This window comes from Schistocerca americana, chromosome 6, assembly GCF_021461395.2.
Source record: "Schistocerca americana isolate TAMUIC-IGC-003095 chromosome 6, iqSchAmer2.1, whole genome shotgun sequence".
Taxonomy (NCBI): Eukaryota; Metazoa; Arthropoda; class Insecta; order Orthoptera; family Acrididae; genus Schistocerca; species Schistocerca americana.
Genome location: NC_060124.1, coordinates 522,192,360 through 522,206,488, shown reverse-complemented (window position 1 = coordinate 522,206,488; position 14,129 = coordinate 522,192,360). Strand labels below are relative to the sequence as shown.

Here is a 14,129-nt window from a genome sequence, read left to right as displayed (position 1 = left end):
TTAATTCAAAAATATGAAACCACTCACTCTACAGCCATAGTACAGCAACTTGGTATATTTTTAGCATAAAAAAATTTACAGAATTATTTTTTTTTATATTTTTTTTTTTTTGGCAAACTTCACAGGTAATAGCAATAATCATTTAGACACATTCAACCATCGTGACCAAGCAGTCAAGAAAACTCGAAATCAAGAGGCATCACTAGATAGACACTAGTCTGAATTCTTGCACAACGCTGAATTTAATAGCCATAATATGACTTTCATCATAGCAGTTCGGAGTCATTTCAGTCAGCTCTCCGCTCATGGGCACAACCATTCAAATGGTTAGATGCAGTTTAATAATACAACTTCATGAGTGTAGCCGAGTGACTCCATGCTCTACGCTCATAGGCAGCACACGGCGCCTGGTACACGGGGAGCTCGGGGACCACAGCACAACTACAACACCTGAGGATGCGCTTATAACAGTCCGAAACCTGTTGTGAGAAAATAAAGTGGTTTACAACTCAAGCGGTATTTTCAACCTCTGCTATGCTTAAATTAGTTCGAAACCGTTCCCATTCGTCAACAGCTAACTTACTGCAGATTGTAAATGGCGTCAAATCGCAGACCTCAGAGCCGGATGCACACCGTGCTGACTGGACCTTAGACTTCAGTCGTTTCGCATAAGTTACCAAATGATGCCTGATACGCCGATCTACAGGGTGTTACGAAAAGGTACGGCCAAACTTTCAGGAAACATTCCTCACACACAAATAAAGAAAATATGTTATGTGGATACGTGTCCAGAAACGCTTAATTTCCATGTTAGAGCTCATTTTAATTTCGTCAGTATGTACTGTATTTCCTCGATTCACCGCCAGTTGGCCCAATTGAAGGAAGGTAATGTTGACTTCGGTGCTTGTGTTGACATGCGATTCATTGCTCTACAGTACTAGCATCAAGCACATCAGTACGTAGCATCAACAGGTTAGTGTTCATCACGAACGTGGTTTTGCAGTCAGTGCAATGTTTACAAATGCGGAGTTGGCAGATGCCCATTTGATGTATGGATTAGCACGGGGTAATAGCCGTGGCGCGGTACGTTTGTATCGAGACAGATTTCCAGAACGAAGGTGTCCCGACAGGAAGACGATCGAAGCAATTGATCGGCGTCTTAGGGAGCACGGGACATTCCAGCCTATGACTGGTGACTGGGAAGACCTAGAACGACGAGGACACCTGAAATGGACGAGGCAATTCTTCGTGCAGTTGATGATAACCCTAATGTCAGCGTCAGAGAAGTTGCTGCTGTACAAGGTAAGGTTGACCACGTCACTGTATGGAGAGTGCTACGGGAGAACCAGTTGTTTCCGTACCATGTACAGCGTGTGCAGGCACTATCAGCAGCTGATTGGCCTCCACGGGTACACTTCTGCAAATGGTTCATCCAACAATGTGTCAATCCTCATTTCAGTGCAAATGTTCTCTTTATGGATGAGGCTTCATTCCAACGTGATCAAATTGTAAATTTTCACGATCAACATGTGTGGACTGACGAGAATCAGCACGCAATTGTGCAATCACGTCATCAACACAGATTTTCTGTGAACGTTTGGGCAGGCATTGTTGGTGATGTCTTGATTGGGTCCCATGTTCTTCCACCTACGCTCAATGGAGCACGTTATCATGATTTTATACGGGATACTCTACCTGTGCTGCTAGAACATGTGCCTTTACAAGTACGACACAACATGTGGTTCATGCACGATGGAGCTCCTACACATTTCAGTCGAAGTGTTCTTACGCTTCTCAACAACAGATTCGGTGACCGATGGATTGGTAGAGGCGGACTAATTCCATGGCCTCCACGCTCTCCTGACCTCAACCCTCTTGACTTTCATTTATGGGGGCATTTGAAAGCTCTTGTCTACGCAATCCCGGTACCAAATGTAGAGACTCTTCGTGCTCGTATTGTGGACGGACGTGATACAATACGCCATTCTCCAGGGCTGCATCAGCGCATCAGGGATTCCATGCGACGGATGATGGATGCATGTATCCTCGCTAACGGAGGACATTTTGAACATTTCCTGTAACAAAGTGGTTGAAGTAACGCTGGTACGTTCTGTTGCTGTGTGTTTCCATTCCATGATTAATGTGATTTGAAGAGAACTAATAAAATGAGCTCTAACATGGAAAGTAAGCGTTTCCGGACGTATGTCCACATATATTTTCTTTCTTTGTGTGTGAGGAATGTTTCATGAAAGTTTGGCCGTACTTTTTTGTAACACACTGTATACTGTAGTTAAAACAGATTAGCCCTCTGAAGGTCACAGAACTTGACTACCGTATCCGACAGGTTTGGGCGACTGAAATCAAAACCGTCTCTAGGCAACATGCCACCGCTAAGCACGCGTTGACGCTCGGAATGCAGGGCTAAGTCAGCAGCGCTTAAGAATATGACTGACTGCTGGCTGAGTGTCCCTAGATGCGGGCGATACGGAATCATATTTTACAAGTGGTGGCCACGACGTTAGGATCACGGATTTATTTGAAACTTTGTACACCTTTACAGGCCATTAGAAAAACATAAAGTGCGAGTAGTAAGGTGCTCTGCTCTAGCAGTTCCTAGAAAATTGCGAAAGAAGTTCTATGCATCTGTTATGTATTTGGTGTATCTGTGCGAAGGTGCAGGGTGTAAGAAGTCATTGTGGCAAGTAGTAAGAGATTGCGCACAGAAAGAGGGTCGTGGATGATGCGACGGTCCGTATTCTGCTAACATCTATTTTTTTAAATTTATATTTTTTTCATCGCTGACTACATTATTCAATTTATATGACATTGACGCAGTAACATACGTAGATTGGAACTTAAATAGTGGCAACATTGCTGTGGAGACACTATGCAATGGAATCTACTATTGTCACTGACAGCACCCATTGTTAACACACCTACCTTACCTCTGAGCAAATGGGTACGCCCATCCCACGTCACCGGCATGCGCACAATCGAGGGAAATAGTCACTTATGAGCGAGCGACCTAAAGTAACGATGTACGACTATGATGGTGTTATCCTAACGCATTACATTCCTCCAAGGCAAAGCGTCAATGCACAGTATTACTGTTCGTTTTTGGAGTATCACCTGCCACCAGCTTTGCGAAAGAAGCGGCGACACTTTCTGCGCAAACCACCGATTATTTTGCACGACAATGCGTGTGTGCATACAGCGCAAGTTGTGCCTGCTCTGTTCGGTCGATGGAACTGGGAAGTATTGTACCATCCACCATACTCCCCAGACTTAAGTACTTGTGACTTTGGTTTGACTCCGAAGATGAAGGAACAACTTCGTGGCACGCGCTTCAGAACCGTTCCAGAGATTCGACAGGCAGTAGACCGTTTCAGTCGCATCATCAACAGAACAAGCTCTGCTAACCGTATAATACGCTTTCCACATCGCTGGCAACGGGTTCTACACAAAGCTGGTGAGTACTTTCAAGGACAGTAACAGGTACAAACGTGTAACTCTTTTGTATCGGCTGTGAATAAATAATTGCCACTATTTAAGTTCCAAGGCTCATATTAAAAAAAACTACGTGCATTTTAATGAAGTTGTTGTGTATTCCATATTTTATTTGCCTATTTACACTACTGGCCATTAAAATTGCAACACCACGAAGATGACGGGCCTGTAGCCGACAGGAACACGATGCTGTGATATGCAAATAATTAGCTTTTCAGAGCTTTCACACAAGGTTGGCGCCGCTGGCGACACCTACAACGTGCTGACATGAGGAAAGTTTCCAGCCGATTTCTCATACGAAAACAGCAGTTGACCGGCGTTGCCTGGCGAAACGTTGTTGTGATGCCTCGTGTAAGGAGGAGAAATGCGTACCATCACGTTTCCGACTTTGATAAAGGTCGAATTGTAGTCCATAACAATTGCGTTTTATCGTAGCGCGACATTGCTGCTCGCGTTGGTCGAGATCCAATGACAGTTAACAGAATATGGAATCGGTGGGTTCAGGAGGGTAATACGGAACGTCGTGCTAGATCCCAATGGCCTCGTGTCACTAGCAGTCGAGATGACAGCCATCTTATCCGCATGGCTGTAACGGATCGTGCAGCCACGTCTCGATCCCGAGTCAAAAGATGGAGACGTTTGCAAGACAACAACCATCTGCACGAACAGTTCGACGACGTTTGCAGCAGCATGGACTATCAGCTCATAGACCATGGCTGCGGTTACCCTTGACGCAGCATCACAGACAGGAGCGCCTGCGATGGTGTACTCAACGACGAACCGGGGTGCACGAATGGCAAAACGTCATTTTTTCATTTTTTCGGACGAATCCAGGTTCTGTTTACAGCATCATGATGGTCGCATCCGTGTTTGGTGACATCGCGGTGAACGCAAGTTGGAAGCGTGTATTCGTCATCGCCATACTGGCGATTCACACGGCGTGATGTTATGGGGCGTCATTGGTTACACGTCACGGTCACCTCTTGCTCACATTGACGGCACTTTGAACAGTGCACGTTACATTTCAGATGTGTTACGAACCGTGGTTCTACCCTTCATTCGATCCCTGCGAAACCCTACATTTCAGCAGGGTAATGGACGACCGCATGTTGCAGGTCCTGTACGGGCCTTTCTGGATACAGAAAATGTTCGACTGCTGCCCTGGCCAGCACATTCTCCAGATCTCTCACCAATTGAAAGTGTCTGGTCAATGGTGGCCGAGCAACTGGCTCGTCAGAATACGTCAGTCACTACTCTTGATGAACTGTGGTATCCTGTTGAAGCTGCATGGGCAGCTGTACCTGTACACGCCATCGAAGCTCTGTTTGACTCAATGCCCAGGCGTATCAAGGCCGTTATAACGGCCAGAGGTGATTGTTCTGGGTACTGGTTTCTCAGGATCTATGCACCCAAATTGCGTGAAAATGTAACCACATGTCAGTTTTAGTATAATATATCTGTCCAATGAATACCCGTTTATCATCTGCATTTCTTCTTGGTGTAGCAATTTTAATGGCCAGTAGTGTATGTAATAAAGACTCATCATTGCCCAGCACAAACCACTAATGATAGAAACTTGAAATTTGGAGATGGAGTGGATCTTAGTCTGTAAGCGTCGTTTAAGAAGAGATTTTTCAAAATTCCAACCCTGTGGGTGTAAAGTAAAGGATTAAGTTTAAAAAAAAGTCGCTTTTAAGGCATAATTTTGAGTTTAAACCAACGAAAATTGGTACTTGGTTTCTGGGCCAGAAATAAAGAAATACGTGATTTTGCATTGCTGGAAATTTAACCCTATGTGACTGAAACAGTGGGTGAAAGCGTGTTTTGAAAATATATCATTATTAAGGAACTACTAAAGTATTTTTACAGATACGTCAAAGAACACTGGTATTTGACCTCTTGGTTACACGTAAAAAATACGTGTTTCAGTGTTTTTGGAAGTTGAACCCCTAAGGGGTTCAAATGGGAAATGAGACTTTCTATGAACTATTTTATTGTGAAAGCATTTTTAAAGGTAAATATATGAAAACTGGTGTTTCGCTTTTGAGTTAGAGAAGACATAATACGTATTTCACTGTTTTTGGAAAGTCAACCCCTAAGGGTATGAAATAGGGTCAGTCTGATTCACTGACTCATCACCGCCCAATCCTAATCGCTAAGGACAGAAACTTGAAGTTTTGAGAGGGCATCGTTTAAGAAGGGTTTATCCAAAATTCAGTTCGTAAGGGGGTGAAACACTGGATGAAAGGCTTTTTGAAAGCACGTCGGTATTAAGTGAATTTTGAAGTTAGAACTATGAAAGCTGGTATTTGTGTTTCAACATTTTTGGAAATTCAGCCACTTAGGGGATAAAATAGTTGGTGAAATTTTTTGAAAATGAATAACTACTGTAGTACTATTACAGGATTTTTAAGGCAACACTTTTGACATCTGGTATTTGACTTCTCGGTTAGAAATTAAGAAAAATAAGTGTTTCATTGTTTCTGGAAATTCAACGCCGAAAGGAGTGTAACAATGGATGAAAATTTCCAAGGAAGTATTTCATTACATTAAAAAAATTTATAGCTTAACTTACGGAAACTGGAGTTTCTCTTCTAGCTTAGATTTAAAGAAATATTTGATGGGCAACGAAACTCCCTATGGAGGTATCTCCAGAAGAAGACAAAAGGCATGATTAACAAAAGCTTTGGACTCCACATACCAGAATCACGTTTTGTTCAGAAGTACATTCGGAAAAGACCATGCTTATATGGCCTTAATTAGCGTGACAAACTCAGAAAGTGTTGCAATTTATGAAAAAATAAAAATTCGATTAAACCAATTTAAACAAAAAATCGCTCTGCAGGCCATACACTCTATGCGAGCGAAGTAGCGGGTTCTAAGACAGTATTAACATAAATCTCTTTTTAAGAAGTAGTTCCTTATTTATTTCTAGTTTGCATTTTATAAGGGGCGATCAAAACGTTTCCATTTGAGGGCATTGCTGCAGCGAATATGGAACGTAGCATGACTGTGATGTGAGAATATAACACTGCCACATAGGCAAGACATTAGTGTGGCATTAGTGTCTTTCCAACGTGAGTACAGTAGAAGGAGGAACGAGAACTATGGTGACATTATTACCAAATTCGTCCAAACAGGACCAACATGCTGCTTTTCTTTTTTTGGCTACCGAAAGGGAAATACCGGTAGACATCCATCGGTGACTGAAGAACGTGTTTGGGCAGCATGTCTGTCGAAAATAGTGCACCAAGTTCCGGGCCGGTTGCGATTCCAAACATGACTCCAGTCGATCTAGGAGGCCGATCTACTGTGTTGCCAAACGCGGGAGTTACGTCAACTCAAATGGGAGACTCTCGAGCACGCGCCCTGTAGTCCTGATATCTCCGCGTGCGATTGTTACAGCTTTGGTCCCTTGAAAGAGGCCTTGGAGGGTTGACGATTTCTGTTGGACGAGGAAGTGTAGCAGGGCAGTTACAGACTTCTCCACGGAGCAGGACCCAGTATTTTACCAAATGGATTTTTCAACTTGGTACGTCGATGTAATAAAAGCCTCAGTGCTCAAGGTGATTTCACGTGACTGGCATACCGATACTGGACTGTAAACCCTTAGAACGGAAACTTTTTGATCGTGTGTTATACATCCTCTTTACTAACGGCACCGTCAACTAGTGTTACTCTATCACCATCGATTTAATTCGACAACACTTCATTAGTCTTGTTTTCTTACTGTTGATGTTCATGTTACAAGCCACTGTCCACTCTGTTCAATCCGTTCGACAACTCTGTCAGAATTAGAATATCAGCAAACCTCAAAGTTTTTGTTTCTTCTCCCTGAACTTTACTTACTTCTCTAAATTTCTTCTTGCTTTCCCCTCACATCTGGCTCAAAATACAGGTTGAATAATATTAGGGAAAGGATACAATCGTGTCCCACTTCTTTCTCTACTACTGCTTTCCATTCATTTTCGAGACTTGTAAGTGTAGTCTGGTTTCCGTACAAGTTGTAGGTAAGATTGGGCTCCCTAAATTTTGTTTCTGCTACCTTCAGAATTTCAAAATCAACGTTGTCTACTTTTTTACATGCACTTGTTAGAATTTATTTTCTAAGATACGTCGAAGAGTCAGTATTGCCTCGTGTGTTCACAAATTTCATCGGAATCAAAACCGATCGTCAGGGAAGTTAACCACTCCCAGTTTTTCCGTTCTTCTTTAATTAGTTCGTAATACTTCATATTCCTGAACCCAGTTAGAATTCTCTAGGGAAAGAATATGTGCATCAGATTTCAGAGCGAACACTTCGTTAATACTTCATGTATCATTTGGAGCATCCTTGCCTCCCTTAGTAGTGCAGAAAATTGTTCAATATCTTTGTAGTGCAGAACATTGTTCAGTATCTTGCAGCTGACACCGATGGACTGCCACAGATTTCATCTTATTTATGTCTCCCGCCTTGACAAGTTTCCGCAACTTACCTCTTCCTTTCAGACATCTTCCGGGGGAGTGCTAAGTCGTGTTTCGCGCGCCGCTGTTAAAGCAAAGCTGTTCTCAACACAAAATTTAAATGACGCGGCTCTTCGCTGAGGGCTTTTTCCCGCTCCCTTCCCCCCGCACTGAGGAACACGGCAGATATTGATGAAGCGTAAAGTCTGAAAGCACACCACACTGCACCAGCTGTTCCTCTTTATAAGAAGGCCTGCTCTCCGCACAACCCCTTGCTCTGTTTACCTCTATGTATCGGATACACGGCCTTTCCATTAGCGATTCATGGCGGCGCACTTTTACGGCGGTCTCCCGATACCTCGACGTCGCCTTGAAGAATCGTGACTTCCATACAAGCCCTGTACTTAAGTGAACGCACATATTTTCGTTGACATCAAGTTTCATCCATACCATGGTGTAATATATCTTTCAACGCTGTTGTCTTTGATAATATCAACATTTCTCACATGACATAAACCAAAGTGCGTGGATACGATTAACGAAGTGTGCACTGAATGTCTATAAGCTCGCAGAGTCTGAACGTGCCATAAATTTCTCCAGGTACTCTCTCAGTAATAAAATCTTTCTATCTGTGTTTTACTTCCTTGAAGTTGTTTAACTGGCACACTGGTGAACTAATTTCTAATAGAGTGCAAAGGGGTGATTCATTCAAAGGTCTCAGACAGCAGGTGAGAATATTTTGCCCCATTATGTATCGACAGGAAGTGCAAAATGGCTAAGCAGGGATGGCTATAGAACAAATGTAAGGCTGTAGAGGCTTATCTCACGAGGGATAAGGTAGATACTGCCTACAGAGAAATTAAAGAGACCTTTGGAAAAAAGAGAACCGCTTGCATGAATATCAAGAGCTCAGATGGAATAACAGTTCTAAGCAAAGAAGGGAAAACAGAAAGGTGGAAGGAGTATTAGAGGGTCTATACAGGGGCGACGTTCTTGAGGACAATATTATGGAAATGGAAGAGGATATAGATGTATATGAATTGGGAGATATGATACTGCGTGAAGAGTTCGACAGAGCACTGAAAGACCTAAGTCGTAACAAGGCCCTGGGAGTAGACAACATTCCATTAGAACTACTGACAGCCTTGGGAGAGCCAGTCCTGACAAAACTCTACAATCTGGTGAGCAAGATGTATGAGACAGGCGAAATACCCTCAGACTTCAAGAAGAATATAATAATTCCAATCCCAAAGAAAGCAGGTGTTGACAGGAGTGAAAATTAGCGAACTATCAGTTTAGTAAGTCACAGCTGCAAAATACTAACGCGAATTCTTTGCAGACGAATGGAAAAACTGGTAGAAGCCGACCTCGGGGAAGATCAGTTTGGATTCCGTAGAAATATTGGAACACGTGAGGCAATACTGACCCTACGACTTATCTTAGAAGAAAGATTAAGGAAAGGCAAACCCACGTTCCTAGCATTTGTAGACTTGGAGAAAGCTTTTGACTATGTTGACAGGAATACTCTCTTTCAAATACTAAAGGTGGCAGGGGTAAAATAAAGGGAGCGAAAGACTATTTACAATTTGTACAGAAACTAGTTGACAGTTACAAGAGTCGAGGGACATGAAAGGGAAGCAGTGGTTGGGAAGGGACTGAGACAGGGTTGTAGCCTCTCCCTGACGCTATTCAATCTGTATATTGAGCTAGCAGTAAAGGAATCAAAAGAAAAGTTCGGAGTAGGTTTAAAATCCATGGAGAAGAAATAAAAACTTTGAGGTTCGCCGATGACATTGTAATTCTGTCAGAAACAGCAAAGGACTTCGAAGAGCAGTTGAACGGAATGGACAGTGTCTTGAAAGGAGGGTATAAGATGAACATCAACAAAAGAAAAACAAGGATAATGGAATGTAGTCGAATTAAGTCGGGTGATGCTGAGGGTGTTAAATTACTACAACGTAGAAAAGGAGTTTTGATATTTGTGGAGCAAAATAACTGACGATAGTCGAGGTAGAGAGAATATAAAATGTAGACTGGCAATGGCAAGGAAAGCGTTGCTGAAGAAGAGATATTTGTTAACATCGAGTATTGATTTAAGTGTTAGGAAGTCATTTCTGAAAGTATTTGTATGGAGTGTAGCCATGTATGGAAGTGAAACGTGGACGATAAATAGTTTAGGCAAGAACAGAATAGAAGCTTTCGAAATGTGGTGCTCCAGAAGAATGCTGAAGATTAAATGGGTAGATCACATAACTGATGAGGAGATATTGAATAGAATTGGGGAGAAGAGGAGTTTGTGGCACAACTTGACTAGAAGAAGGGATCGGTTGGTAGGACATGTTCTGAGGCATCAAGGGATCACCAATTTAGTACTGGAGGGCAGCGTGGAGGGTAAAAATCGTAGAGGGAGACCAAGAGATGAATACGCTAAGCAGATTCAGAAGGATGTAGGCTGCAGTAGGAACTGGGAGATGAAGAAGCTTGCACAGGATAGAGTAGCATGGAGAGCTGCATCAAAGCAGTCTCAGGGCTGTAGAGCACAACAACAACATGTGTCCATTAGTAACGCACACTGCCAATAACGACAATCACACACCCTAAATACGCTTCATGGCTCTCTGTTTACCATCCAGGGTGTCCTCCATAAGAACCATCGGGCTCATTTTATCTGGTGTTTCAGAAGATATTGGCAGTTTCGTTCTTGCATGGTGTAGCTGCAGTTAAGCGACGTCCAGTGTCGACTGCAAGCGACGGTTTGTTCCCTGTTACAAACAACATTATTTCTAAAGTGTAATTTTTCGTACCCATTAGAGAGGGCGGTTCCCAATTAGTCTACTACGACGGTCATTTTACCGATATGTGACAGTAAAGTAGGAATAAGTACGCCAGCAGTGACAGCATCGCCCTAGCTACCACCATGCATCAGCGCTGCTCAGTCGCTGCTCCAGTACTGACCACTCTTCGTGTTTTACTGTCCCTGTTAACATATATCGCTAGAACGAATGTCGCAATAGACTAATTTGGAACCACCCTATAGAATGACCACGTAAAATGCCTCTTGAAAAATCATTTGTTTGTAACGGAAAACAAACCAAAGCTTTCCGGTCACACTTAGCGTCGCATAAACATGTGATGAGCATTATCTGTTTGGGCAGACCCCATCCACAGAGTGCACAATGGAATTGCAAAAATCTGTCGAAACACCATAGAAAAAGCACTTGACGGCTCTTAGGGGAGACACTGTCAATATTTCAAACACTTTTAATGTAAAGCTCTATTCTCATACACCTGACTGGCAAATGTGCCACATTTGAAAAGACTGTCATACACGTTCAAAACCTATACAGACAGACCCTACACTATCCTATACAGTTGGTCTCTTTGATTGAGAGATGCTTATCTGACGTTATCAGAATCTGATCTTCGTAAGTAAGGATGATTTTTGTATTTAGTAAATGAAGCTTCATCACTTCTAAGATAACTGTCAAAAATAGCAAAATTAGATAAATAACAGACAAAACATATTAACATTTTACGTCACACACAGTTGCAGATCAGCATTTTTAAGAGAGTCCGACTGTTGTGGCATAGACAGGGGAAATACAGCTCTTCTGAGTGATTCAAAGTGGGTTTAGAAAGAAACATACACGCCTGTGAAACATACGATGGTATCTTGACAAGTATTTTCTCCGAACTGTTTCTGTGAAAACTCTTAGGGCTTTCCAAGTAAAACAAAGATAATTAACATTTTAGGCCTTTATTGTTCATATCTATTTAGTTACTTCTTCACTTTGTCACAGTGGAGGCGAACACCATTCTCCCAACGAGAGGTTTATTGCTACCATCACTATAGAATGACTTCGTTGACGGAGCCACAACCTCACCTCTGCTTCCACCGCTTCATGACGATCAAAGTGAAGTCTTCAAAGACGTTCTTGAACTTTTGGAAACAGATGAAAATCGGATGGGGCCAAGTCGCGACTGTGTCGAGGATGATCGAAGACAGCGATCCCAAAGCATCGGATTGTTGCACGTGTCGCAGCGCTCGTGTGTAGTCTGGTATTTCATGCTGAAGGAGAGGTTTCTCTATGTATGGACGAAATATTCTCTTGCTAGAAAGTCGATCACAGCGCGCCGTTTCTCACGCATGAGCATAGTTACGTTATACACCGCCACGATAAACGCTACAATTCGGAGAGTTCTTGCGGCAGAGGATTGTAGCTTGTGTAAGCGAAAAAGGAAAATCAATCGAGTAATACGTATGACGTGTTTACTGAGATCAGAATAAAAATTCGGAAATATTACTTTTCAGCACGCCCTTCTAATTAGCGTCATTTGTACGCAGATATCTTGCAACGGTATATGGAAATCAGAACGTAGATTCTCTACTCCTTGCATTCTGTAACACGTTTGACAGTGCAGTACATCGTAAACTATTGAAAATACAGCATCATACGGAGGTAACACACATGACTGGCTGAAAGATGTCGTCAGTATAGCGTACAGTCCTCACTAACCTAAGGATATCACACACATCCATGCCCGAGGCAGGATTCGAACCTGCGACAGTAGCAGCTGCGCGGTTCCGGACCGAAGCGCGTAGAACCTCTTGGAAATCAGACCTTTATTTTTCTTTGAGTCCTCAGTCTTTTGGTGACCCGTTACGAGTAACTCTGTTACCCCAAACTCTCCGTCTCACAGTAGTACTTACACCTTACGTCCTTAGTTATTTGTTGAATGTATTAAGTTAGTGGGTGCGTCAGTCAGGTCCATAGAAGGTTTAATGTATTCCATTGTGTCTTCCACTAGTGTTTTTGTCCTCTACAACTTCTTCTAGTGCCATCGAAGTTATTCCCTGATGTCTTAAAACATATCCTATCATCCTGCCCCTTCAAGTTTTCAGTGGTTTCGACACACTCCTTTTCGAAGTCTACAAAAGTGACTGCTTACCCTACGCTTGTCCGCCCTATTCTGGAGTACTGCTGTGCGGTGTTGGGATCCGCATCAGGTGGGACCGACGGATAACATCGAGAAAATAAAAAGAAGGGCAGCTCGTTTGGTATTATCGCGAAATAGGGGAGATAGTGTCACAGGCATGATACGTGATTGGAGTGGCAGTCATTAAAACAAAGGCGTTTTTCGTTGCGACGGGATCTTCTCATGAAATTTCAATCACCAGTTATCTCCTCCGATTGCGAAAACATTCTGCTGGCACCCACCTACATAGGGAGAAATGATCATCACGATAAAATAAGAGAAATCAGGGCTCGCACGGAAAAATGTAAGTGCTCGTTTTTCCCGCTTGCCATTCGAGAGTGGAACGGTAGAGAGACAGCTTGAAGGTGGTTCATTGAACCCTCTGCCAAGCACTTTATTGTGAATAGAAGAGTAATCACGTAGATGTAGATGTAGATGTTTTGCAGACAATATCCTCATTCCTTATGGTATCAGTTGCTTATCTCAAACGCGTCAGTTATCCTTTCCACTTTTCCCAGCGTGCATGTTTCACTACCATGCAGTGCTGTGCTCCAAACGTACCTTCTCAACAAGTCCTCCCTGAAATTAATGCTTATGTTTCATACAAGAACATCTCATTTGGTCAGAAATGTCCTCTCTGCCTATGCTAACCTGCCTTTTATACTCCTTGCCTCGTTGGTCACGTGCTGTTTTGCTTCCAAGGTTGCAGAATTCCTGATCATAATATATTTCATGGAAACCACTTTTTTATGTTACGTGTATCGCTAATCTCATTTCTGCTACTTCTCATTCCTTTCCGTTCCTTCGGTTTACTCGTTGTTCATATTCCGTACACACTGATCTGTCCATTCCTTTCAACACGTAATGCATTATTTCACACTTTCACTGAGGATATCAATGCCGTCAGCGAATCTTATCACTGATGTCACTTTAATCGTTACATTTACATTGCTGAATCTTTTTTTCAAGGCCGACAAATGCAGTGAACGTGTCTTGATCTTTCATAAGTCTTGCTTCCATTATCAAGCGCAACGTCAGAATAGCTTCTCTGTCCATTTACCTCTCCGAAATCCAAACTGTTGGTCATTTGACACATCCTCAATTTACTATTTCCATTGTTCTGTATATTGTTCTTGAATGCAACATCTGTCAAGCTCATTGCACCTGACATAGGTACTGTACGAATGAAATTTTTCCGAAGT

At 42.6% G+C, this 14,129-nt stretch overlaps 1 long non-coding RNA gene across 1 annotated transcript in view; it reads left to right on the top strand.

Annotated features, from left to right (window-relative positions):
• The window catches only part of LOC124619873, a 1,840,881-nt gene that overhangs the window by 1,131,627 nt on the left and 695,125 nt on the right, over positions 1 to 14,129 (top strand). The window lies entirely within an intron of this gene.